The 25,135-nt window shown below is 48.3% G+C and overlaps 1 protein-coding gene across 13 annotated transcripts in view; it reads right to left on the bottom strand.

Moving 5' to 3' along the window:
• Window positions 1-25,135, bottom strand: part of FOXP1 (forkhead box P1) — a 371,023-nt gene that overhangs the window by 183,033 nt on the left and 162,855 nt on the right. For 3 of the 13 annotated variants that reach the window (XM_067003309.1, XM_048070127.2, XM_048070134.2), the window contains one exon: window positions 5,552-5,650. The exons of 9 other annotated variants lie outside the window; for them this stretch is intronic. The gene's annotated coding sequence lies outside the window, so the exon portion shown is untranslated. Of the gene's footprint in view, window positions 1-5,551; window positions 5,651-11,295; window positions 11,451-25,135 lie in introns of those variants that run through there. One more of the 13 variants, XM_067003310.1, reaches the window with a different exon arrangement.

The following is a 25,135-nucleotide window of genomic DNA, read 5'->3' as shown; positions in this document are numbered from 1 at the left end:
TAAGGTGCAAGAGAGATCAATACTTAACAGCAAAAATGCCACTGGCAAAAGCTGAACCGTTAGAAACGCGCAAAGCCTGCAGCCTTTCAAGTTCGTCACTGTGCGGTTCTAGGGTTTAATAGGTGCCAAACAAAGCGTGCAGTTTCCAAAATGGATAGCTTTTGTGTTCTCCCAACCTACCTCTAGGACAGTAAATGCAGAGAATCTGCCAGGGCAGCGGTGAGGGTAGGTGGTAGATGAGAAGGGCTGCGGTGCCAGGAAGCTGAACCTGCACACCAACGTGCGCAGGAACGCACGCGGCGCCTCTCAGATGTAACGTCAGCCCTCCGATGCATCTGCATGGGGAACGCACGCCCATGTTGTTGTTTTCTCTTTCGAGAATCACTGTTATTTAGAACCTCAATGGGCTCTTCAGCTCGCCGTATGCACCAAGCCACATCTAAGATTTGAGCAACGGTATACACAGAAACAGCTTTGTATTGCAGAACAGCGAGCAAAATCCGGCAGCAAACAGAGTCCTAAATGAACCCGCGTCTGACGTGCTTCCCTCTTAACAGCAACTGGTGGACAGCTGAAAACTACTCATCGCTTTTGCGAACAAAAACCGTTTTCAAAGAGAGCCCTGAAAAAGTCAAATGAGTATTTTCACAACTGGCATCGGCACAGCGGGGTGGCTGCCTGCCGGAGGTCGCTGCTGTTGCGGCCGCACGCTGCAGGCGATGCTGAGCGCGCACGGCTCAGGTGAGCGCGCTGCCGGCGCCCAGCAGCACCCGTGTGGGCAAGCCTTGTGCAACCTCGTCCTCTGCTTCTGAGAGTTACGCCTTAGTGGGAGACAGGTCGGCAAGAAGCAAGGAAAAAACCCGTCTCGCCCAAGAACGTGACTGTTCAAGAGCCTACACGAGAGTCTATCAAAGGCCAGACCTCTCCTTTCTTCACTGAAAAGGGAAAGCGAGGTTTGAAAGCAGCTTTTGCTCTGTAACGGAGCATTTTTGTGAAAATCATGACTCCGTAGTTGACAGCCACAAAAATTCCTGAGTTCTCGGAGACAATTTCCTTTTGAATAGCTTATTTCCGTAAGCAGAGCATGAAGCAATTTCACTCAACCTGACAAATAAGTAAGGGCAAGGACACTGCATTTAAAATTCAGAGATAACTAAATAGAAGCAAAATCATATTTAGCCGCGATAGGACCTGGAAACAGGTTCCCTTCCACTCTTACGCTGAAGCTAAACAGTCATGATGTGATCAAACAAGTTTTCACTTCTGCCTTGTAAATAAAATCAAAGGGCAGCAGTCCTTTTTCTCTGACGTCTGTAGTTAATAAAGACAGAATAAACATTACCTACTCTTGCATTGGGAGGGAGGAGGAGAGAACATTTCTTAATCTCTTTCCAAAGAGGATTAATCTACAGCGTATTTCCACCCCAAAATACTAATGAAACGAAACATTTTTCCTGCAGTTTTCTGGAGGGGGTGTTCGAACATTTCAAAGCCTCTCGTGTCAGAGCAGTTCACTCGAGTGTGCTGCAAAGCCTGCAGCCTTCAGGTGCGACGCCGCGCCGAACACGAGCGGAGCCTCGGCGGAAAGCGGGCAAGGAGAGAGCCGCTGCCCTGCAGGTGGAAAACACCAGCTCGCAGCAAGTCTCAGGGCCCACACACCCGAGGGACTCCGAGTGCCTCTCAACCGTGAGTTAAACAGGGCTTGCAAGAGCTCTACAGAGCGGGAGAGCGTTGCTGCTCCTCGAGCTCGTAGGGTGCAGAGGATGTTCACCAGAGAGTCTGAACACGTGCACGGGGCTGACGAAGCCAAGCGCGTACAGAAGCACTTACTGGTCACAAGTGACCCAGCTAAGGTAACTGGAAAAGCCAGTGGCAGAGCTGGGGAACAGCCCCCATCTCCCTTGCCGTGCCCCTGAGATGCTCTCCCACCCCTGGGAAAGGAAACGGGATGGAGAAGCTCTTTTCGGCCCAAATATCTGGAGCTTACAGACGCACACCAAAAACAAGATGCCTTACCGAAACAGCTTACCACCAACACCAGCCAATGCTCGCTTTCCTCTGCAGAACTCAGATTGTTGGTTTCTTTTTAATTTTTTTTTTTTTTTTGAGCAGAACATTTACACGTCTGACTCTAAATAGGCTTTGGCATTTCTGCCAGGGAACCAGGCACACGACTGCCATCCTGAAGAGCACCAACACTGTCCTTGCTGCGCTCGCCCTTCCTCCAGAGACATTTCCAGCCACACGGGCAGGTCATGAGGAACCAGTTTGGAGGAACGGACACTTAGCAATATGGTATTTTCTCCAAGAAGCCAGAAAGAATTAAATGGCTATGATGAAAAGACCGGGGAAGAAAAAAAGTGGCCGGGCAAGACCCAGCGAGGGGAAGCGAGGATGAGCGGAGCCTGCAGAAGGGTTTACGCTGCCTTTGAAGAGAAATATTCACGCTGTCAGGTAAACCTGAGAATCTAACCCGTGGGAGGACAGAAGATGCTACCTTGAGGAATCTGGCTATTACAGGATTAACAGCTACAATCCCTCCCTCTGAGGACACTGAATGCCAAACTCTGGCCTCAGGGTTTTAGGTGGTGAGGTTTGTCCAGGCGTGTCGGTAGGAACTCTGCAACGTACAGAGGAGAATACTGTCCAAACCTGTAGTGTCTAAACATAGGTGTTGTTAAAATATTTAATATTTCTTTTAGGAAAAAAAAAAATACTGAGCAATATGAAGCCAAAATACACACATTTCTTTTGGGAGTAAAATGTGCCCCTCCAACACACTTTGATTCTACAATGTATTTATACCATGTTTAAAAAACATTTGTCAAGCATATAGAAAACCCAGAAGTTCACTGTCACACAGTTTAATTCCCTATATTCTGTCTACATGCATATATAGGGCCAGTTTGTTAGGGGGTGGAGGTGTGTGGCAAAGCACAGTCTAGCGAGACATGACTCCAGAACGGTGAACAATAAAAGCAAGAGCAGCATATGTGCTGGACATTTTGTGAAAATAACCCAGCTACGATTTCGACTTCTCTAAGTCTTCCTGTGTGGAAGCTGGTAATTCAGTTTCTGCTATGATTCAGTTCAGCCAACAATTAGGGTGTTCAAAACTCCTCTAAGTAATATTTACCTGGGAATTCAGATATTCTAGGAAATGTGTCTTCACTTTTCAACTCTCTTTTTCTGTAGAGCCCAATAAGCTGAAGTCTTGGGATTTTTTCTCTCCTTTTCTTAGAATCAAGGCTTTTTCTCTGTCTAGCTGCTAAGGTTCTCCCTGGCTATAAGATCTGAAATGGTTGCAATAATTATATTTCCTATTTTATTACTCGTAATTGCCCCTTTGATCAGAATCCTGCGCCATTTAACCACATTTATATGGTCATCCTGAACACAGATTCTAAATACAGAGTCATTTTCCAAGGAAAAACTACAGGAGCTGGGTTTCCCTTTACTGCACACACATGGAATCCCATACATTTGGCACCAATTTAGCTTATCATCATCTCATTCTTCCTTTATTTGCTTCATTCAAAAAGCAACACGAAGCTCCCTAGGAACGACCACTCATTCCCTCATATTGCCTTCCTTCATTGCATCCACCCAGACCCAATCCCATCTTCCCAAAAGAAGACGCCAGCGAACACAAGAAACATCCCACGGCCAAACCACGGGTCTCTCAGCTTCGCCGAACACACCCGGCCAGCCCCACCTCAGCACGAAGCCTAGGACACTCTTCATACATCGCCTTCCTGTTCCTCCCCAAGCCCACCGATAAATCCTGTTTGCGGAGAAGGAGGCAAGCCTCCCCAGCTGGCACGCTGCCTCCAGCACACAGACATCGGCGTGAGGGGACCAGGAGGGGCTCCCTACCTCGGGCAGCTCTGGCCTTGGCCACCGAGCATGCACATGGTGGAGCGGCATCAAGGAGAGAGGCACCCGTGCCCGGGGCTGGCCTTGGCGTGCCGCATCCCTGCGGCAGAAGAGCGCAGGACCAGCAGCCGCAGCCCTTCCCCCGTGCAAAACAGGAGAGCGCGGCCCGGGTCCATATGGTTGTTAATAATGGTAAAGCCCTGACGAACTTCAGAGAACTCGAACAGAGCTGCTTTTGATTTAGGCCACGCACCTGAAAGCGGCATTTGTTTCAGCCAGCTTCCTCAAAGCGATGGTCTCAGGAAACTACATAAGCAGCCCGGCTCAAGAATTTGCAATTCTTTGGAAAAAGAACATGGTCTTTTGAAAGGCCATCCTTAGGGTAAGTGTTTTATTTGGAGGAGAAGCCAAGGCGAAGCCAAATGCAACACCCCCAGAGCCGGACTCGCACCTGAAGCAGGCCCACGTCACAGGGAAGAGGCAGCCGGGGGCCGCGCCACCCGCCAGCTCCGCTCCATTCCGTCCCCGCATGGCACAGGGATAAAAGGGAGCGTGGTTTATCCCCGAGTCCTTTTACTAACAGCTTTGCTTGATAGGCTTCATTCTTCTGCTCGAAGCATGTCTGTTCAATGCGATTTCATCGCGGTGCTTTGTCCGCTCAGCCAGTTTAGACAGACATTCACATTCTCCAGTCACAGGAAAAACTGCCGCTGGAAAGAGTTACGTGCAGCCAAAAGAACTAAAGGCTTGTAGGTTAAAAAACCCTAGCAGCTACTTGACTCGTACTACTTTATTTTGTGTACACCCAGGACCAGTAGCAACAGGCAGATTCACCCGGCTTTCCAAAACATCACCTTTTGTAGGACGCTCCCCGGGTGAGCCAGCCGTCTGGCTGGGAACTGCTCAGAGGGTCTCTGACGCTGCGAAGGCAAAGCGTCCGTGGGCAGCTTTCAGGGGTTCTTATCAGAGCTATCTGCCCACCATCTACAGCCACGAGAAGATGCGCTTAGAAACACGAACAAGCCGACAGGAACACAGAATCGTCACGCTCCGAAACTTGCAGCCAGCTCGGTTCAATCAGATCTGGAAGGCTAACGGCACGGTACCCGGTAATTTCACAGTGACAAATAACTGTCTTCTTGAGCTGTTGGTAAATACAATGGCAAATTCCTAGAGCTTTTTCGCTGGATACCATTAAAAGACTCTATGCTGAAAAGCATTACAGAGATAGAGATCAGAGGTCTATTTTTGTTTCTGTGTCTCGATACCCATGACTTTGATGGGGTAAGTGTATTAGCATATGATAAATTACTCTTTAATCTGGTGTAGTTATAATTCTAGAGAGAGGTTCAGTGGTTTTGCTCTCAACCAGAAGTATTTCTGTGAAGAAACACTTGTTTTGCAGGGAAAGGGTAAGAACAAAGCTGTTTGTAAACAAAGCAGTAAAAGGAGAAGTCCATCTCCCATGAAGCTCCAAACTCCCTGAAATAACTTTCTGCAGAAAGCCACCATCACCCGACGTGAAACATTTCTTTGAAACCAGCAATCCTGAATTACACAGAAACGCTCAGACAGGGCTGCACAGTGCATCGTTTGAACCGGTATCTCTTTTAATTTCCCACCTGATTGGGTTGAAAAGGTTTGTGGGTTGGAAAGTGTGGAAGGAGAAACTTACTGAAAATTGCAATCCAGGATCAGATTAAAGAGGGAGGACGATACAGGGAAAATCTTCTTCATAAACGAGTTTCTTTATCCAGAATGAATTGACAAGGTCCTGTGAGGGGAGGAAGGATATGTGTTTTGTTAGGACAGAAGAGGGTAGGAAAAACTGTGCCTGAAACCTCCTTTGAAGACAGCTCTTACAACACTGCTTCTGTGAGGGCAAAGTATTGAAATCACTTTGAAAGAAATGTTATCTCCCAAGAAGATTAACACCAAAGTTCCTGCACAGTGCACTGCATCGTCACATCCTCGAAACACTAAAAAGCATCAAAAGCAATTCTCTTACCCCACCTCTCAGTCCGTCCTACCTTCATCTGTCTGCTTGGGCCAGAAAATCTCTCCAGGACCCAAGACAGAGAGGCTCAATATATCCATCCCTACGGAAGATAAAGTCACAACACCTGCTTTGCAGCCTGTGACATCCCAAAGCAATACATGCCTTATCTGTAAAGGAAGAGAAAGGCTTGAACCACAGGACTGTTGCTAAAATTGATCAAGTCAAGAACCCTTTTTCGTGAGCTTTAGAAACTGAACTTTTGCAGCCTTACGCTAGACTACCTGTGACCTCCTGGAGCGGCTGGGGAGAGCCCGGTCTGTGCTGCCCTGTTTTTGAAAAGCCCTTTCTCTCCCCATGCCCTTGGTCGGGCTCTGAGCACAAAGGGTAAGGGCGCTGCTGCTGGGTTTTGTCTCGTGCACTCCTGTAGGAACCCCACGTTTAGGCAGGCAGCCTCAGAGAAGGCACTAGAGTAGCCTTTCCTTTTCCGTGCACGGACCCCAAGATCTGACATTACACTCTTGCGTAGTCCACCCTGAAGACCTGGCTGGCATAAACCACTGTCCAAACTCTTGCGTTATGGGAAAATGCAAGGGCTCTGTAAAAAGAAAGAGCTGCGCTCTGTGCTTTCACTTGTCTCCGTGGATGCTCTTCCTTGCCGTGCGTAGGGAAGAGATGCTGGGAGAGCCGAAACGCTACTCACCAGCACAGCCGCTGGCCAGAGCAGTGGGTTTGGGGGAATGGTTGTTGTGTTTCTGACACAGAAACGGGGGTACAAGGTCAGTGGGGCAGGCTTCGCTGCAGCACAGCCACATCCAGCACACGTGCATGGTCGGGCTACCACGGAACTGCTAGAAAACAAAAGGGCATGTGAGAAACGCACCACGGAGACAAAGAGCAGGCAGGAACCATAAAAAGTGGATGTTGGACAGTTGGTAAACAGGGGACCCTCCCATTTGTTTGCTGTGTACCGTAAAGGGGTGGAGGAGGGAGTGAAGTGCGTGCCTTGGAAATCAACAGTTTTTACACTATTCACCCAGGAAGTTATTAACTTGCATGTTTGTGGGCAACTGCACAAACTATTTTTGGTCATGGGACCCTGTGTAAGGAAAGGATTGCAAGGTTTTCATAATGATCTTTAGTTAACTTGGTTACCCACACAACAATGGCTTTCTGAGAGGCCAACTGCAGCTAAAAACTTGAGACGGGCTTTACTTCCAGAGGTATTAAACTATGAAAATATCTAACCATAACAGTAAGCAGCTATAAAAAGAGCCCTGTTTATTTCACATGATTTCTTTGTATGCCACAGTGTTATGAGAATACTTCAGTTCAATGACAACATGGTAAATTGGAAAAGATTAACCATTTAAGTCAGCGCTTGCTCAGCTCGTTTTTGTTTGGTTTTGGTGACTTACTCTGCTGAAACCCAGGCTTTCATTAGCATGTGGAGGCCAAAGAATGCATCAATGCCAGTGTTTAAAAATTAAGTTTGAAATTAATCTGATATTAAGTTCAACTCATGCAGCAGCCCCGCAAGGAGAAATCGGTGTTTAAGCAGAACGAAATAAACCAAGAATGCAGATTTTAACACTGCTGTACGCCACGCTGGGTATGTGGGCTGCACATCTACCTGTCTCAGAAACAACCTGGAGTCTCCCATCCCTCTAACACTGCAAATTGTATCCACAAACTTTCCTGCAACAGTGGAGCATCTTGGAATATCCTACAGGAAAGGTCAAACCCTCCGCGTCGAACAAGGCGGCTCCGGGGGCCGCTTGCCTCGTACCTGCGAAGCAGCGTAAGGCCTCACCGCAACGCTCCCGGTCCTAGGGTGGAGCAAAAAGAGGGGGAGAAAGAAGATGGCATTTGTTTCTCGGGAGACCTGCACCGCTCCAGAGAGAGGACACTTCCACCCTCGTTAATCCCAGCTTCTTAAAGCAACACTCAGTAAGATAATGAATCCTTTAAATGTTACATCTTGTGTCGTGCATTATTGTGGTGCAGCAACTCTCCACATCAAACAGTCATCAGCGCTATTACAAAGTGGGCTTAGAAGAGACTGGCTGAAAAGGCGCTGTGTGAAAAGAAGTGGAAAATTAAAGCTGAAGCAGTCGAAGAAAGGGCTTAATTTACTGGCATGTACAGTATGCAAATGAGATTACTCTCAGCTTAACTGCATCATTTATGTCCATAATAACGGCATCATCATTACAGGGCTCAAATTAAATTACACCATAATTAGCATATCAAAGTGATTGGTTAAAGTTTAAAACAAATACCCAATTTTGTTAATGAACAGCTGTAATTGTCATGTACACTTCAATGAAAACTCCCTAAACAAATATATGTTTTAGAACAGAGAAAGATTTTGAAGCAGACAGGTCTGCAGCTGAGGTAAATTGCCTAAAAAAGAATGACACAGACTATTCTATTAATGTTAATATATGCTCATCGTTTTCAGGTAATAAAACATTCTATCAAAACAAGCCTTCGCTGCGGATTTCTTGCCTCCCCGGCTTCGCCGCCGCATCGGCGAGAGGCAGCGGGGAGCGGAGCTGCCGTGCCCGGGGCTCCCGCCTGCCCCACGCACGGGGCCAACGCGGCCCCCAGACCCCGGCCCCCGGCCCCGAACACGCAGGCAGCAGGGAGGGAGGCAGGGGGGGCTGCCTCGCCCAGCCTGTCCGGTGGACCAGGGCTCGGGTAAGCCGATGACATGATAACGCATTAGGCAGCCTACAATTCAATTTGCTCTAATCTAATCATAGCTACACGGCGGTTTCAGAGGTGGAACTGCACCGGCGAAGTTTTTTGCTGTTCTCGTCTCATTAAAATAAAGAGGGAGGTGGGACCAGCGGGTTTGTCACTGTCAGCCTGACAGTCACCAGCGCATTTCCATAGATCAATCACCGCCAGTGTATACAGTAAATATACAGTGGGAGCACTCCTCGTGCAGAACGCATTTTAACGCGGGAGCGAGCCCGCTGCATGGCACTTTCACGGTATCGGTGCGCGGCAGCACGCTCGGGGCCGCGAGGAGCCGTGGCTGCGCCAGGCCAGAGCTGCCAAGTGCCACTCTCAGAGCGCGGCACCAGCCCCCCGCGTCCCCCAAAATGTTGACGCTGATGTATTCGATCACGCGCTGCCCAATATTATAGGAAGCGACACGGGGAAGTATATTTTCTGCTAAAATTGGGAATGCACTTTCAATATACTTAACAAGGAAATTGAATGTCTTATTAAATCCGTATTATCAAAACACTGTTCAAAAATTTAAAGAAAGTAGCTTTTCATTTTATTCATCGAGGAATCCATTAAAGCCTAAGCTCTGAAGTAGTATGTAAATTATGTGCCTTTCAAGGTAGAGCTAGGGCAAATTCACTCCATCAACTAATGATGAACCTCATTATGTGCAGGGAGTATTCATAATGAGGAAACAAGCCACCCGCCATTCCATGTTCTAACATAAATCCCTGTAAAATGTGAATATCTCCACGTCTAATTAAAGGCTACTAATTCCTATCATCCCCTACACGGCCCAAAAAAGCAAAAACTAGGAATGTGTTTTAAAAGACACCCTTTGATTTTAAAAATACACATTTATTTGTGTTTACCACTAGTGAGATGCATTTTTTTTTTTTTTTTAATAAATCATTCCCAGTTTTATAGGATGAAAGTTTGAGAGCACAAAAGTTTATTTACATTATCTGACCTGGCCTTACATTTTAAAAAGCGCTTCTGATTAGCGGAGGTCAGGCTGAATACCTCAAAAGAAAAATAAATAAAAAGGCAAAGAAATCTACGAGTACACAAGAAATAACATTTTAAGGGAAGGAAAAAAAAAAAAGGAAGAAGGAAAGAAAAGCTTAGCTATCCAGTTCAGCTCTGGAACTGTGACTTCCTTAAAAAAAAAAAAAAATCTAGAGATCCCACAATCAACTGGGGAAGGCAGGCAGCAGAGTCAGGAAGGGGGAGAGCCAATTAAGCAGCCAAGTATACAACAGGTATTTAAAAGAATTTTTTGAACGATACTCAGTTTAGGAAGAAACTGCTTCCCTGCTTAAATCCTGTAAGAATTAGGGACCGAAGACAATGCTGCGTGACACAGGCTGGATGAAGAGCACTCCTCCACAGACATACCTAGGTTTGATATTTATGCCTACAACCGCGGTGTCCGCTCCTACAATCAAAAATGTGTTTCTTATTAAGTTACGGGGTACCCATCGTAGCTCTCACCGTGAATTCATTTGCTCTGGCACTCGATTATGAATTTGCTCGCTGTGCTTGCTGCCAGAAGAGCGGGCAGGTTTGCCGACTCCCCTGAACGGAAGACGAGCCGGTGGTTTGTTGGTTTTTTTTTTTACTGCTCTGTATTAAATATTTTCCTACGTTTTCAAAACAAACCTAGAAACACTGCAAAACCTGCGAGCGTTTCACTTCGCAGGCAAAGGAAACCCTCCGCTGAAGCTGAATAACTTACAGGCTTTAGAAAAGCGAGAGAAAGGATGACATAAAGGGATGGCTTAAGAAATACGATAACTCCTCGCAGGGCACGAAAGCACTTGGACAGTCGCAGAAAAAGCTACGGTACCTTCGGGTTGTGCCAACCGAAAAGTTGAAATCCTCGGGCAAAACCAGCCCTCACGCTCCATCCCTACAAGAGCTTACTGAGGGCTCGCACCAACTCCTAGCTGCTAAGCGCGCACGGAAAACCCTAAATGCAAAAAAAAAAAAAAAAAAAAAAAAGAAATAAAAAAAATAAATAAATAAATAAAACCGAAAATTAAACCGATATTTAGCGGAACGGAACTGGGGGGCGCAGGCGATTTCGGAGGCACTTTTTGTGGAAGCAGCAGCAGGAGGGGGCGATGGGGGGGGGGACGGGGGGGGACCCGGCTCCCCGAAGTTGCCCCGCGCTCCAAGTGCGCTGCGCCCCGCTCGCCTCCACGGAGCCTTGGGTCGCTTTTTTTTTTTTTCTTATTATTATTATTTTCCCCTTCCCCCCCCCCCCCCCCCCCCACCGCCTTCCCTCTCTCTCCTTTTAGGTCAACCAGTCACGCACCGGGAAGAGCCAACCCTCCCAAAATAACTCGTCCCTCCCCCGGAGCGCGGAGTTGCACAGCCTACCTTTGTTCTGGCGCTGGCAGAGAGCGAGCGGCGCGCTGCGGGGCGGCTGGCACGGGGGGGGGGGGGGCGGACCGAGGTGGGGGGGGACAGCACCGTGGGGACAGCACCGTGGGGACGAGGGGGGGGGGGGGGGGGGGCACGGCACCGTCCCGCGGAGCCCCCCCCCCGGCCGCTCCGCCCCGCGTCCCGGCGCTGCGAGGCTTCCCCCGCTTGGCAGCGCCCCCCCCTAAAACCCCCTTCCCTCCCCCCCCCCTCCCCGTGTCCCCCCCCCCCCCCAGGGCCCCCGGGGTACGTACGGCTGCGGGCAGCGCTGGGGGGCCGCGGCTGGCCCTGGGGTTCCGGGCAGCCTTTTGTGGAGTTGCGCCGCTTGGTTCCTTATTGTCTGCGAGCGGCTGCGAGCGGCTCCCCGAGGGGGCCCCTCGGCCCGGCCCGGCCGCTTTGACAGGGAGGTAACCATATTAGGATGTGCAGGGCAAAGTCAACAATAACACACTTGCAGGGACATGGGATTTTTTTTTTTTTTTTTTTTTTGCCTTCCCCCAATCATTCCCCCCCCCCCCCCCCACCAGCTCACAGTGGCGAGTCCCCCCCGGTTCAGCTCTTCCCGCTACTTTTTGGGGTGGCGCTCGGAGCAGGCCGTGGTGGTTCGGTTTTGACCGAACGCTGAAATAAAAGGGGTAGGGGGAGGCAAGCGGGGCGGCTTCCCCGTCGCTTTCGGGCGCAAGGGGAGCGCTTTCGGCATCCAAATAAAGCCACGGCACTCGAACCACCGAAAAAAACAAAACGAGATGATGCCCACACGCCTCCCCCAGACCTGCGGCCGAGTGCGGCGGGATGGGGACGCCGTGCCCGAAATCCCGCTGCTGCAGGGGGGCTCCCCGGGGGTCAGCAGAGGCCGGCAGCGCCTAACGCGGTCGCGGAGAGCCCGTGGGATGAGCTAAGCCGTGCAAACCCCCGCGAGGCTGCTGGCTTTCGAGCTCTGAAATCGCTGGGTTTACAGGATAAAGCACTTTAGGCAAATTGTAAAACGCAGGTGTCAAGTTATTCGGTCTAATCAGAAACAGAGCCCGGCGCAGTCGCCACGCAGAGCCTCGCGTACCAGCACGGCGAGGGAGAAGTCCTGCAGTTGGAAAGGGCTTCGAGGCGAGCGTGATGCCCCCATCCCACGCCCCACGCCAGTCCCCAGGAACAACAAGTGGAGCATCTCCTCGCACCGAGGGACGAGGCAGCTGCTGGCAGCGCTGCGTGCCGAGGCTCGGCGCTAGCAGCCAGCCCGCGAGGGAATTCCAGCTCCAACACGAGACAAGTCTGCACGGCTTCGTGAGCACGGCTCGGGGCAGCGCGGGCGCAACAGCCCCGCAGAGCCGGCCAACGCCAGCTGGAGGGCCGCTCGAGCCACCGGGTCACGTAGCAGCAACGTGGAGCGCTCCTCGGGCGCGGGCTGACGAGGGACCCGCTGATGCTCGCTGCCCGTACCAGGCGCCAGCGATAAGGCACGCCGCGAGGAGAGGTTTAAGGTAGATAGGCAAGCAAAAGTTGCTATGAGATCATGCGCTCGATTTAGAACAAAGGCAACGCTTCTCTTACAAACATGATGCGCACTTACCCTGCCAAATTCCCTCGTCCTCAGTTAATCTGCAGCAATCACAACATCAGTGTTGACATCTAATGGTACCTACGAGCATCTCTCTGCCTTTCCACGCAGCGTAAGCCTGTTCTGTTAACACACTTTGCATTTTTCAACCATCTTGTTTAAACTCAAACATCTATAAAATTACACGGCACGCAACTTATCCACGCGGCGCATGCAACCCCCCCAACAAAAATAAAAAGTTAACTCAACGCGCTGATATCAAAATCAATAAATCACGCAACCAAGGAGCAGTTCAAAAGTTCAAAGACATGATGGCCAGTTCACTACGTCGTAGCACTCAACCAATAATAACTTGACTCCATCACTCCTCATAGTATAGACAATTTCATAGCATCATTTTCATTAGCCTGTCTCACTGAAAATTGCTAGCTATTTATGTATACGCTAAAATAAATTAGCCATTTCATCGAGCACTGTGATTCTTATAAAATACATTAACACAATACTCAATTTTCCAGTTGGAGTAAATAAATAAATCAATAAATTCAATGCAGAGTAATTTTTATTTTTTTTTACTGTGGAGCCTGAGCTCTCAGCATAAGTGTTTTTATTGGGTTTATTTGTTTCAATAAAAATTGAAATGGGCCAGTGATCTTAGCTGTAGGATCTAGGGGGAAAAAAACACTATCTCATATTAAGAAAGTATACTGTGCAGTATCGTCATCTTGTAATATATAATTTTGGTCAAAAATCATTTTCAGTACAGCTATTAAGCTGAATTCTGAAGGGTTCTTCTCTACCTCGAACCCGCACGAGAAGGGGACATATCCTGCAGCCCGGCGAGAAGCACCTGGCAGCGGGGAGCGGGCTCCGGTCCTGCCGGGGCGGGGGGCACCCCCGTCCGTTTATGCACCTTCTGCACAGGGGGTGGAGACGTTACCAGCACCCACGCTCGCCATTTTTAATCACTCACAGTATTACGTTCCACGTGGCTGTGGGTAGGGGCATCTGACATCAGAGGTAAGACGGCAGGAGGGGGACGGAGGAAAAGAAGGGAACGGCTCATGGACATCCCAAGGACTTGGCGCTCTGAAGAGGGCTGCTTCTGGCCCCTTAGGTTAGGTTTCCGGCCCCCCTAAGACATGCCCACAGGGCTTTATGGCCAAGTGCATCCCGAGTGCCCTGGTGATGGCGTTACCCTACAGTTCGGTGTAGCACACCTTTTACGGCCCTCACACATGGCCCGCCGCGGCTCGTGCTCTACAGAGAAGCACCTTGCTGCCATAGCACTCCCCCACCTCGCGTTAAACCACGCATCACATCAGGGACTGTGCAACAGGATGGTTCCAAATTTGGCCCAGCAAAATGCCCATGCGTGGCCTTTAATCTGGTCCATCCCCATGCTCCTGCTTCCCGAACTGCAGACCCCAGGATGCGACCCGCCAACCCCTCCGCAAGTCCCACCGTCCCACTGACGGGGCACCTCTCCCCAGTACTGCGATGAGGATAAGAATCTGTACAGGACTAGGAAGAAATCAAATATATCCCTTATGCCATGGATCAGCTCTGAATCCAGTCTTAGCAGTGGAAAAAAACAAATGTATTAACTAAAACATACCATCTAAGCCCATAATGATTTACCATAATTCCTTTAAAAAGGCTGCATGTGAACAGCACAGTTTGTAAACGGCTTGGTGGTAACAGAAGGGGACTTTTTGTTCATATTCACTCTTTAACCTAATCAGAGGAAAAGTAAATATCAGGTCTCAATTTTAATGACTGACTATAAATAAAAGCTTTTACCCAAAATGCACAGTTCGCACAGATAACGATTTTAAGTATGATGTCACTGGTGACCTACTGAACTACATGGCACATGTCAGACAGACGTCTGTTTCTTAAATTGCAGTAATAAATTAGTAGCCACAGAATCTCTTCTGTCAAGAAAACGTGAAGCTTTCCTATTCAGATAAAAGTTTAATGAATGTTTCGGCTTAGGTGGGAGTTAGGATTGCTGCTGCCGGGGGGCCGATGGCAGTGCCAAACGGAGCCTGCTCCGGCACGGCCGTGCAGAGAGCATCGTGCTGCCGAGCCTCCTGCGTTCACGCGCAAATCCCACTGCGAAACCAACGCGTGCTTTCTTAGTGCCAACAAAATCCCCTCTCTCCAACCACTGAAGGTCACCTTTTTGACCAGACCGTGCAATAAAACTGGGGCAAGCAAGACAAGTCTCCTCCATACCTTAGAGCTGTCGTGGAGCCAAACCCGAGGAGCTCAGGGGCGAGCAGTGAGGCGCATCCCACGTGCGAGAGGAGAGCTGCTCCGTGGGTTTCTTCCGACCCCTGTGCAGGATCAGTTGACAAAGCAGCTCATGCCAGCAGGGTCCAAGGTGCTGACACACGGAAGGTCTTCCTCTAACTTTACGCTGCTTTAAACACAAGTACTGCAGAAGAAGGTGCACGCGTACTCGTACGGCGCCTCCCTACGCTGCACTCGCACAGCGCCCCACCGCCGCGAGCGCTAACGCCATCCAACGTCCCGCGCCCCATCTTAATGACCTTGGTTTCAGTTTCTGGCAAATCCGCCAACTTTTAACCATCTGCACCGAACTTCTCCTTGGTGGGCATTCTGCCCCAGGTCAAATTCTTGTAAGAAGTTTCAGCCCAAGCTGCTGAGACGCTCCTGAGACGAGAGACAGGGAAAAGCACGGCCCCAGCCACGGTAAGCAGCCCTGAGCACCGCTTTGAGAAGCTGCCGAGCTCCCACGCTTTGCAGAGCAGACACCAAAACAAGCCATTGAAAGCCCTCAGTGGGAGGTAGGTGTGGGGCTCCGTTCCCCACCTGCTGCCTCCTCCCTGACCCCCAGCCAGCGCCCAGGGCAGCAGAAGCCACCTGATTCGAACAGAGAGGAGACAAAGCTGGGTCAGGAAGCAGGAAAAGGAGCAGACAGGGACAAAGAGGTGAGGGAGACACGGGCCACCACTGCCCGAGCACGTCAGCTACGTCGGGTAGGGCTGCAAAGGTTCTGTCCACCAGAGAGGAGCTAGAGGCTTAGTCCAGCTTGGGAGCAGGAACGTTTTCACAGACCTGCCCCTTGGCCACCTGGGTGTGCAGGCACATCCAACGCAAAATCCCTGGTCTCAGTGCCATCTCCCTCCCGGTTTCCACAGTTTAGCCCCAAAACATGGAAAATCCTCAGGCTTCTCGGCAAACTGGCTTTCAGTATGTTTTGACACAGCCCGGACAGCATCTGTTTCCCTAATCCTGAGACATGGCTGCATGGTCTTTGCGGAAAGTTCTAGACCCAGAAAGCTTCGGCCCAGTTAGGTTGGCATTTAGTCATTTTGGGAACAACACGGTTTTTCACCAGGAGGCGTGGGTCACTTGAGTCTTTTTTTTTCTAATAGGAACAAGGTTGGCCTATTTCTTGGTGTAAGTAACGAAAGAAGAAATTACTTTTTTTTTTTTTTAATGCTACGTTGCCGCTTTCCGCATGAAACACCAACTTTGTTTTCTCGTATCTACCCTATGCACAGGACTGGTTAAAAGCTTTATACAACAACAACCCACACCAACCTAGTAAGTAACAACACTACGTAACGAGCCCTGTACAGGAGGGAGCAACGCCTCGCTAAGACTTTCCGCGTCTGACTAACGGGTCCATGCCCCTCGACGAACGAAGGCGTATTGCCCTTCCCTCCATCCAGCCTCTTTAAAAACGAAATAAAATAAAGAACCAGCTCTGTTCCCACCGCCTTGGCAGAACTGCCCGGTGAGGATCCAGGGAACTCCTGGCGTGCGGCCGGGCGCTCGCTCCCAAGCCCGCGTGTGCCCCCGGGGAGGGGACGGGCTCAGCCCCCGGCGCTGCCGGCCGCTCTCTGCTCCACCGCTCGCGAAGATTTCTCGCCGGGTAGAGCTCCGAAGGAGCTTGAGCTTATGATAAGCAACGGCATACTTAACAGTTACATATTACTGTTCATGATAATGCAATATTTCATTTGGGTGATTTAGAAGTCCCTCTTGACCAACTTACAGTGAGACACCAAACGCTTCATCAATCACAACCATTTTTATTCACAATCCAGTGCAAAAACTACAGGGAGAGTTGCGTTTTCAGTAACTCATTGGGGAGGTATTGCTGCTAGCACTGAAAATCCTCCTATCTCACCAATTTTTATGTTAGATTCAAATATATTTTCTTCCTAAGCGGCATTCCATTTTCCTGCATCTCTCTGCCACGTTTCTTATCGTGGCAGGGTGAAAGAGTATCCAATTTAATATCTGTTTTGCAGGACAGGAGATTTTTTCATATCTTATGCACTAAGGAAAGCTGCAGGGGATGGCTTAGCGGGCTGAGCATCAGGCTTTAAACACGTAGACTCCCTGGAACCACAGATCCCATCAGGTCGACTGAGCCCTTCATGTTTCTGGGGTAGATAAATTAAGTGTCATGCTGTTTACTTTGCCGGGATCTTTCCAGTGAGACCTCTGCAGTAAAGGTCCTGTCTGTTTTGCATGGAGTTTAAGGTTGAAGTTTCGCGGTTAAGGCACAGCACCGGGTGCCACCTTGATCTCACTATTGCTAATGGCGATTCTGCCATTTCTGTTAGGAGAGACATTCCAGGGATCTGCTCCCAAAACTTGCTCCGATGTTGGTGGATGACTGAAAATTATTCAGCAGCTTATCTGCCTCGGTTTTGGTGACTGTTAAAGGGAAAAAAAAAATACATATATACCTCCCAGATGTTTAATTCATAAGTTATACAGAACTGTCAGATCTAGGGATGACAGAAGAGAGATTCATCATTTCTACAGCCTGATTTTTGTGGCTGGAGGTAACCCTACGTTTCTGCAAAGTCATCCCCTCTTCCCACTCCTCTGCATCACGGGGAAGCAGTTTGCTCCCGCCGCAGCCGAGCCCACCGACGTTAATTGTTCACAACAGGAGCCTTTTAGAAAGAAATAGCTGGAGAGAAGTAGTATGAAACGCTCACAGAAGCCAAAACTTTAACAATAATCACAAAACATCGCAGTTCAACAGATGTGCGGAGGCATACACCCATATTCACACACATGCACAAAAAAACTTCAACCTTGAACATTTCTGAGAGGTTGCTTCATCTACAAAAGGTCCAATTCGTGGGAAGCAGACACGGGGATGAAGAAAACAGGATACATCAAAGGGGGCAGCCGTAAACATGCTCTTTGCACCTACTCCTAGCCTTACTCTCTCCTTCCCAGCTACTATTATTTTAATACTTTAAATACATTTCCTTCTCAGAAAGTATGATGAAGGCCAACTATAATGCAACAGTTAAAAAAAAAAATGTTCTTCACAATCATTTCCCTTTTAAGCAGAAATTAAGCAGAAAACATATTTCCTTTTGAACTGGGTAGGCAAAGGTCTGTATTTTGATTTGTTTTCACAACAGCTGACAGCACACATTCCCTGCTTAGGGTACCAGAAAAAATAATTAACACTACTAAAATGTTGTGTGTTACGGCAACATACCAAAGGTTAAATTTGGCTGTGGGCTGTGCTGGCAGTAATTCCTTCTCAGGTGGTCTCTAGAGCCATGCAGCTCCCACATTTTTCTCCCAAGCTACCCAAGGACCTGCTGGAGCTCTGGCACGGCAGCGCATCAGCCTACAGGCCTTTCTGGGCTGGGGTGGGAAAAGAAACGAGAAACAGCCCTTCAGTTCAATCTACAATCTGCAATCTGGTTTTTAATGTTATTTGGCTAACCAGAAGACACGGCATCAACCCGGTTTTGAAAATATCCCATATTCATACTACGGAATCCAGTGTTGCAAATGATACATTTGCACCGAAGAGGGAAAAAGCTCTACCAGGGAAAGGAACCGGACCATTTTTTCTGGATAGGGCCTGATTTACTGCAGTGGTTTTTTTGTTTTGTTTTGTTTTTAAGAGGCAGGACAAAGAGCTCAGAAAGGCAGATCAGGATATTCCCCATCAAACCTTGGTAACCCACACCAATGAAAACCAAAGCAAAGCAAAGCCAGCAGGCTGCTACAGAGAGCAGGGACTTAGCCCAAATCTGTCCGTTGATTCCAGAATCTCAGTGTCTGGAAGTCGGGCACTCAGAAACTGCTCATCAGTTTTAAATGCCGTGGTTAGGGACATTAGGGGTCTGCCCCGTACACTCCGTGGCAGGGGACAGAAGGAAGTCAGTGGATGGCTGTGCAGCAAAACTAGAACTGTTACAACAGGAGTCCTCCACCAAAGCTGCTTTGAAGCAATTACTGAGCCACCTCATGAGCTCTCTTGAAAATAACTTCAACAAGGAAGGACGTGAGCCCCCACCAAAGTTCCTGCTCACCACAAAGCCCCTGCCATACGGCTGGCTTGCAGGTGTGACTCCAAGCTCACAGAGCATCACAAACCCCTTAAGAAAAAGGAGCAGGAGATGGAAGCACCTCGCTGCCACGGATGCACCTCTCAGCACCACGGATGCCGAAGCAGCGTTGCCGCTCAGCCTTCCCATCTTTCTTGGCTCAGCCTGACGAGATGCCCTCCATATTCCCATCTGCCCTCTTTTTGCTCTCTGCCGAGGAAAACGCAATTGGCCCAAAGCGCTGCTGGCTGCCGCAGGCGCTGGCAGCCCTTCTAGCAAGTAGGCAAAGCCTTCGTGTCCAGCATGTCCCTGAATGCACTGAACCGCGTCCAGAGAGCCTTGCTACAGGTCCCAGCTCAGGCAGAGCGAAGCAGGAAAGAAAACCATCGGCCCTGACTCTAAACTCCTGATTTCGGTGCTTCAGGTCACTAGTGGTCACCAAGGAAGCTTTCAGATGTGCTGGTGTGTTTGGAGGGAAGAGGTGGGAACACAGAGCCGGAGTCGGGGCTGCGCCTCCTGCAAGCGGTGCTGCTACCCCAAGGTGCTCCCTGCCGGCGGGCTCGCGGCGGGGCTCTGAGCACTGCTTCCAACCGACTGGCAAACCGGAGTTAAAAACGGCAAGGTGGATTTCAGACAAACACAGAACATCCCTCCTCCCTCCCTGCCTATCAGGTCCGAGGGGTAAGAGGCGAAACAGGATGGAACTGGTTTGGGTTTAAAGCTGCAGAGGAACCGCAGGGATAGAGCGCTTACGGAGAAATGTATTTTCATGTAAACTTTTATGCTCCCATCCCTTGTAACTGGACATCGGGGAAGATGTTAATAAACATCAGGGCAAGAAAAACACCGTAAAAAAAATATCAGGCTACAAACTCATCTCTTCCCAGATCTTAGAAATGGCTCTGCGGCTATATACTGCAGGGAGCCGAGCACACTCAAGTGCAAGTTTGCATCTTAAACACAAGCACATATACATACAAACAAGGTTTTGCAGATATTTGTTAGCCGTACCACAATACTTTCCAGGGTCAATACTGCCACTTGCTTTGCAGTGCTTGTAATACAGCTGCAGAGCAGGCCCCCAAGAAGGGGCCTTGGAAAGAAGCTGAAATAGTGATAGTTCGCGTCGCTGGGGATATTTCTGAGACACAGTTGCTGTTTACTGTGTTTCTATTTCCAATCAAGCTGCAAAGTCCACCCATAAAACCTGAGGAGGCATTTCGTTGGGTGTGGGACAGCGCAACACGCACGCGAGGAGGACCAGAGCTTCAGCTGCTCCGCCTGGGCAGAGCTCCACCGAAACACTCTTCGCCTGATGCACAGCAGAGTATTTGGCCCATGAAGAGGAAAACTATATTCAAAACCTCCAGTTGCAAGTCTTCTTTCAGTATATATTTATGCACAAAGCTCGAATAATTTAATACCACGCCTCACTAATCATGTGAGTGCACAATTTTTGCAGGGGGAAATGGTTCCCGTGCATTTTTATTGTGCATCTAGTGCTCCTGGCTGAAAAACAGCGCCTCGGAAGCTGACTGGTACTCTTAAAGGTGGTATCTATCTGTGCCATATACAATCAAACCTGATTAATCGTAGGCTCGCTAGGAGAGATTAACCTATTCTACGAGGAGTCAAAAACTACTCGTAACGATGGTAAATCACAGCATATGGCCAATTGGACAACTTCATTCCACTTCAAAGGGAAATTAAGTAATACACTCTGGGGTATATTCTCCTCTTGTTACACTTGCAAATCCCCATTAATGCTAATGATTGCACAAAGTGTAAGAAAAATGCTACAAACACATAAAACAAAGCAAGATTGGTCAAGAATATGCAAAAGCATATGCAGAGGGATCTAAAGAGCATTTAAATGAAACACAGCTTCTTTCCCTTCTTTCCTTAAAAGCAAATGGCGTGCGGTATTGCAAGTATATATGATTTGCCAACACATGTAAAAACTACGATTCATGAAAAATAGTGAAATAGAGACGCAAAATTCAAGGCCAGCACAAGTTCATCATCTGAACTGGAGATCAGAAAACTGGCTCCTAAAGTAGAAAAGAACATCAATTCCGTTTTTTCTAAGAAAACCATTTCCTACCAACTTTGAAAACAAGAGTGCCTACAGCGATCTGATTGGACTCTCCGTGATTGTTTTGGCTCGGCTCCCTCATCCCTCCTCAGCTGGGTGGCTAAATGTTAGTCTAACCACGAGGTTGAGAGGTTCTCTTCTTATTAACCTTCCACTTCATGCTTCCAATTTTAGATCGGAGTAAAACCGCCTGTCAGAAATTTCACTTATTCTTAGTTACTTCTGCGGTGAGAGCTCACATTTACGTCCCCATCCGTGATGTGAGAGCGCTGCGGAAGGACAACACGGAGTTAACAGGCGGGGGCTGGCCTTTCTCTGCTTCCCCTGGAATGTTATTTATGTGTTTGTTTGTTTGTTCTTCGGAACCATCACAAGAGCAGTTTGATGGCTCCAGAAGGGCTGTAAACTCCTGCCCAAGTTTTGATGTCTAGACTCAAAACAAAACGAGGAGACGATCCCTCACCCTCAGCCCTGTGATGGCGAGCTGCAACCGTGCGCCGTGCTGGGGCGCCTTCACAGGCGGGCCGTACCCTCGTTAAATGCCCGGTGCCAAGACCGGGCTGCCACCACGGCCCCCCAGCGCTCCCCTACGAGCATGAAGCGCGATGGGGTGAGGACTGAAAGCGCGCTAGCTGCTCCTGAAACACTGCACCCAGGAGTACACTTGTTGTGGCAGAGCGTCCTCCTCCCAAGCAGCTGTTATTCCAAGCCACAGGACATTTTCCAACACGGTTATTAGCACCACCTCGGTCGGGGCTGTTCAAGACGCATCTTGTCTTTGAGCACGCAAGCAAAATTCACAAGGGAAAAATCAGATTTGGAAGCTAAACGTTTTGTAATCTCCTGCCACGCAACTTGGCTTTCAGGCAAGCTTCCAACCCTCGCGGTAGCAAAAAAAAACAGACGAAAGTCGCTGCCTTCCACCATCTCCTGGTGCATTACGACCAGCGTGATGCGATACCACACGCATCTAGGAAGATACACCAGCGGAAGGGAGTGACGCACCGTGCACGGCGGTAGAGGAGACAGGAAAACATACCACATGAAATAAAACGGAGCCAAAATAACCACTTCTGTTACAACTAATTTATCTTCCCGTGCTCCCCTCCCGAAATCGGCACGGCCGTGCTGGCTCGGCACAGCGCGGCAGCGGCCGGGCGAGGTGCGGCACCGCGGCTGGGAGTTACGCCCCGTGCTGCGCCACCAGCCCCGGCCGCAGAAAGGGCACGAGGCAAGGAGAGGAGAAACGCTGGCAAAGACGGCAGCAGCGCTGAGCGCTGCGACGCACTCGCAGATACGCCGGGGCTGTTGCACTGCCCTTATCAGCAGCCACGAGTTCAAGGTCAGCCTTGATGCACTTACTGAAAACCGACACTGCCCGCGTCCTGCAGTCAGCACGACTTCAAATGGAGCCTCCCAATTATTAGCAGTAATTTTGTTTATTATTGCAGGGCCTCGGGACAAACAAAAAAGGAGCCCCATTGTGCTCAGCGTTGTACAAAAAAGCTTAATTAGCCTCTTCGTAGGTTGTTCCCTTGAGCTTTTTTTAAACAAGATATTTTCAAATATAAATAAATTCAAATTTCAGAATTCCAGAAATCCGTTTCCTGAAATGTGTTTCCGTAAACAATTAAAGCAACTGTGCCTCTCCAAATTTTAGCTGTACACCAAGCATACAACTTTTGTTTACTTTAAGAAAAATTTGTATTATAAAATCTTCACCTTTGGGATTTAAATATATTTTTGCCATTTATATAAGCCAGGATTTGAACCCAAACTTTTTCTGAAGCATGTGGAAGTCAGGGAAATGACAGGTCTTTGTTGTTTCTCTCCTCCAATTACAATATTTACGTATCAATGAAATACGATCAATGTACAGGGATATGCACAAACTGGAAAAACAAATTAAGATACCACTACGTGAACTGGTCTAAGAAATCTGGAGGCGCAGTAAGACTTCAGGAGCTCAGAGAATTATAGAATATCCTGAGTTGGAAGGGACTTGGCAAGGATCATCAAGTCCAACTCCTCGCTTAGCAGGATAATGAAATCGGTGCACATCTAGGTAAGAGGAATACTAGAAACGTTATGACAGTCAGTACAGGAAAACTCACATTTTTCGGGAGGAAAGTAAAACTTCAGGCTTTTCTCCCTCTCTTTGGAGGCATCGGATCGTGTGCAGTATCAGAGATGCCCGAGTGGTTGTACCACTGGTCAACCTACCACACCAGCACTTGTATGCTGTTCTTAACTGGCAGCTCACGCGCTGAATTCCAGTGTGGAAGGAAACAGTGGCACGTGAAGTGAGAGGAAATCACCCCGTCCTTCTGAGGGTCATTCACCCACGGTCTCAGACTGTCCCCAGCTTTTCAGAGGATGCATCCTGAGGATCGCACCATCATCTGCAAGCATTTTATGACCATTTTCAAATGCAAATACTTCCCGCTGAGTCTCCACCTCACTCAGACTCGTACCAACCATTTAGAGGTCACCAGCTATTACCTCCTGTTAGCTACTCCTTCAGACTCTGCTTTATTTGTTTTTACCATCACCGTTCACTGATGCTTCCATTCACCTTTGAAGATGCCTGTTTAATTCACCTGCATTTTAAGACCACACTTCGCATGACATTTTCTCCAAGCTTATTCTAGCAGTTCCTTGGCAATAAATGCTGTTTGGATACCCCACAGAAACTCCCCATCAAACGCTGATTAGTGCTATTGCCATTACCACGGGCTAAACCAGGTAGCTCCTAAGAGCAAATTAGAGAGCTTGTTTCCACGTTCTGGTCCTTTGGAGGAAGGACACAACTGTCCTCCCTAACAAGGAGGAAGCTGACACAGAAACTGGGGGCACGTGGAAGCTCTCCAGGACCAAATAAATGCCTTCAAAACGGCCACGTCCCTGGCACGGCAGAATAAAGAAGATATAGTAAACTACTTTGCATGCAGAGGATAAAATCAATAGAGTTTCCATTCAGGCAACAAAAATTACAGCGCATTGCTTTACTGGCATACATACTCTTCATTCAAGGTGGAGTTTCCACAATTCCCACCTGAATACCCAGCTCTGCAGCACGCACCTCTCTATAGCACTCGGCACTCTCTGCTTGACATTAGTACTAAACAATATTCATTAAGAGTGTAACACTAAAGTGCAACATGTAAGTAAATCAAACTCTTAATGCTCTATTTTACAAATTTCATGGGCCACTGGGGATAATTAAAAGGGTAATTATATAAAGTTGGTGCAGTTTTGAGACTCAAATGACATTTTCTGCTTTAAAGCACTTGATAACCCGGTATTTTTCTACTAAGACAGTCTTTTTATACTTTTATGGTCAAGCAGCACAAACAAACAGGAACTATTTTTTAAGACATTTCGACTCTTTCACCCCCCACGTGCTGTTTTTCTTGATCAATACCATTCACTACTTATTCCTACAAGTCCTACATTGAGATATCAAGAAAAACAAGGCCTTTTATAAAAATCACTGATCACTATAAAATAATACCGAGCCTCGAGTCTGGTTTTAACTGTAGCTCTGAACAAAAATGGTATTGCTTTGGGTGTTTACAGCACTGGAGTGCTGTTTGGTTTGTCACTGTGTTTAACCACTGCTCTAAAGCTAGCAAAGTACATTACTGGTACTAACAGCTCATGAAAAATACAGCGAAGAAACTGCTAGTGGCAGAAGCATTTAACTTTCTTGTTAGCAGCCTCCCCCATGTGGCACTTTAGCACCAGCAAGTTGTTTATTATGTTCTGTGCCAGGCAAAACTGATTAAATGGGGCTCTTAAGAATCAAAGCGTTATAAATTCATGGAAATACAGCAAGCAATAAATTCCATGGAATTAAAAGCTTACTAGTGCTATTAGCATTTCAGGGTGTTTGCATTGTTAATAGTGATGTGCAAAAATGATGTTCCTGTAAGACAACGCAAACCAACAGAACATATGCATTAGCTGCTACATTTTTACACAATGTCATCATTACTTGTAAATTTTTTTTCTCTCCCAAAACTAAAACGCTCATTAATGTTTTAAAGAAAAATCTGAAACAAAGCAGTGGTCCATAGCCTAAAGATTTA

This window comes from Anser cygnoides, chromosome 10 (assembly GCF_040182565.1).
Source record: "Anser cygnoides isolate HZ-2024a breed goose chromosome 10, Taihu_goose_T2T_genome, whole genome shotgun sequence".
NCBI lineage: Eukaryota > Metazoa > Chordata > Aves > Anseriformes > Anatidae > Anser > Anser cygnoides.
Note: the sequence above shows the minus strand (reverse complement) of the source record. Positions and strands in the feature narration are given on the sequence as shown.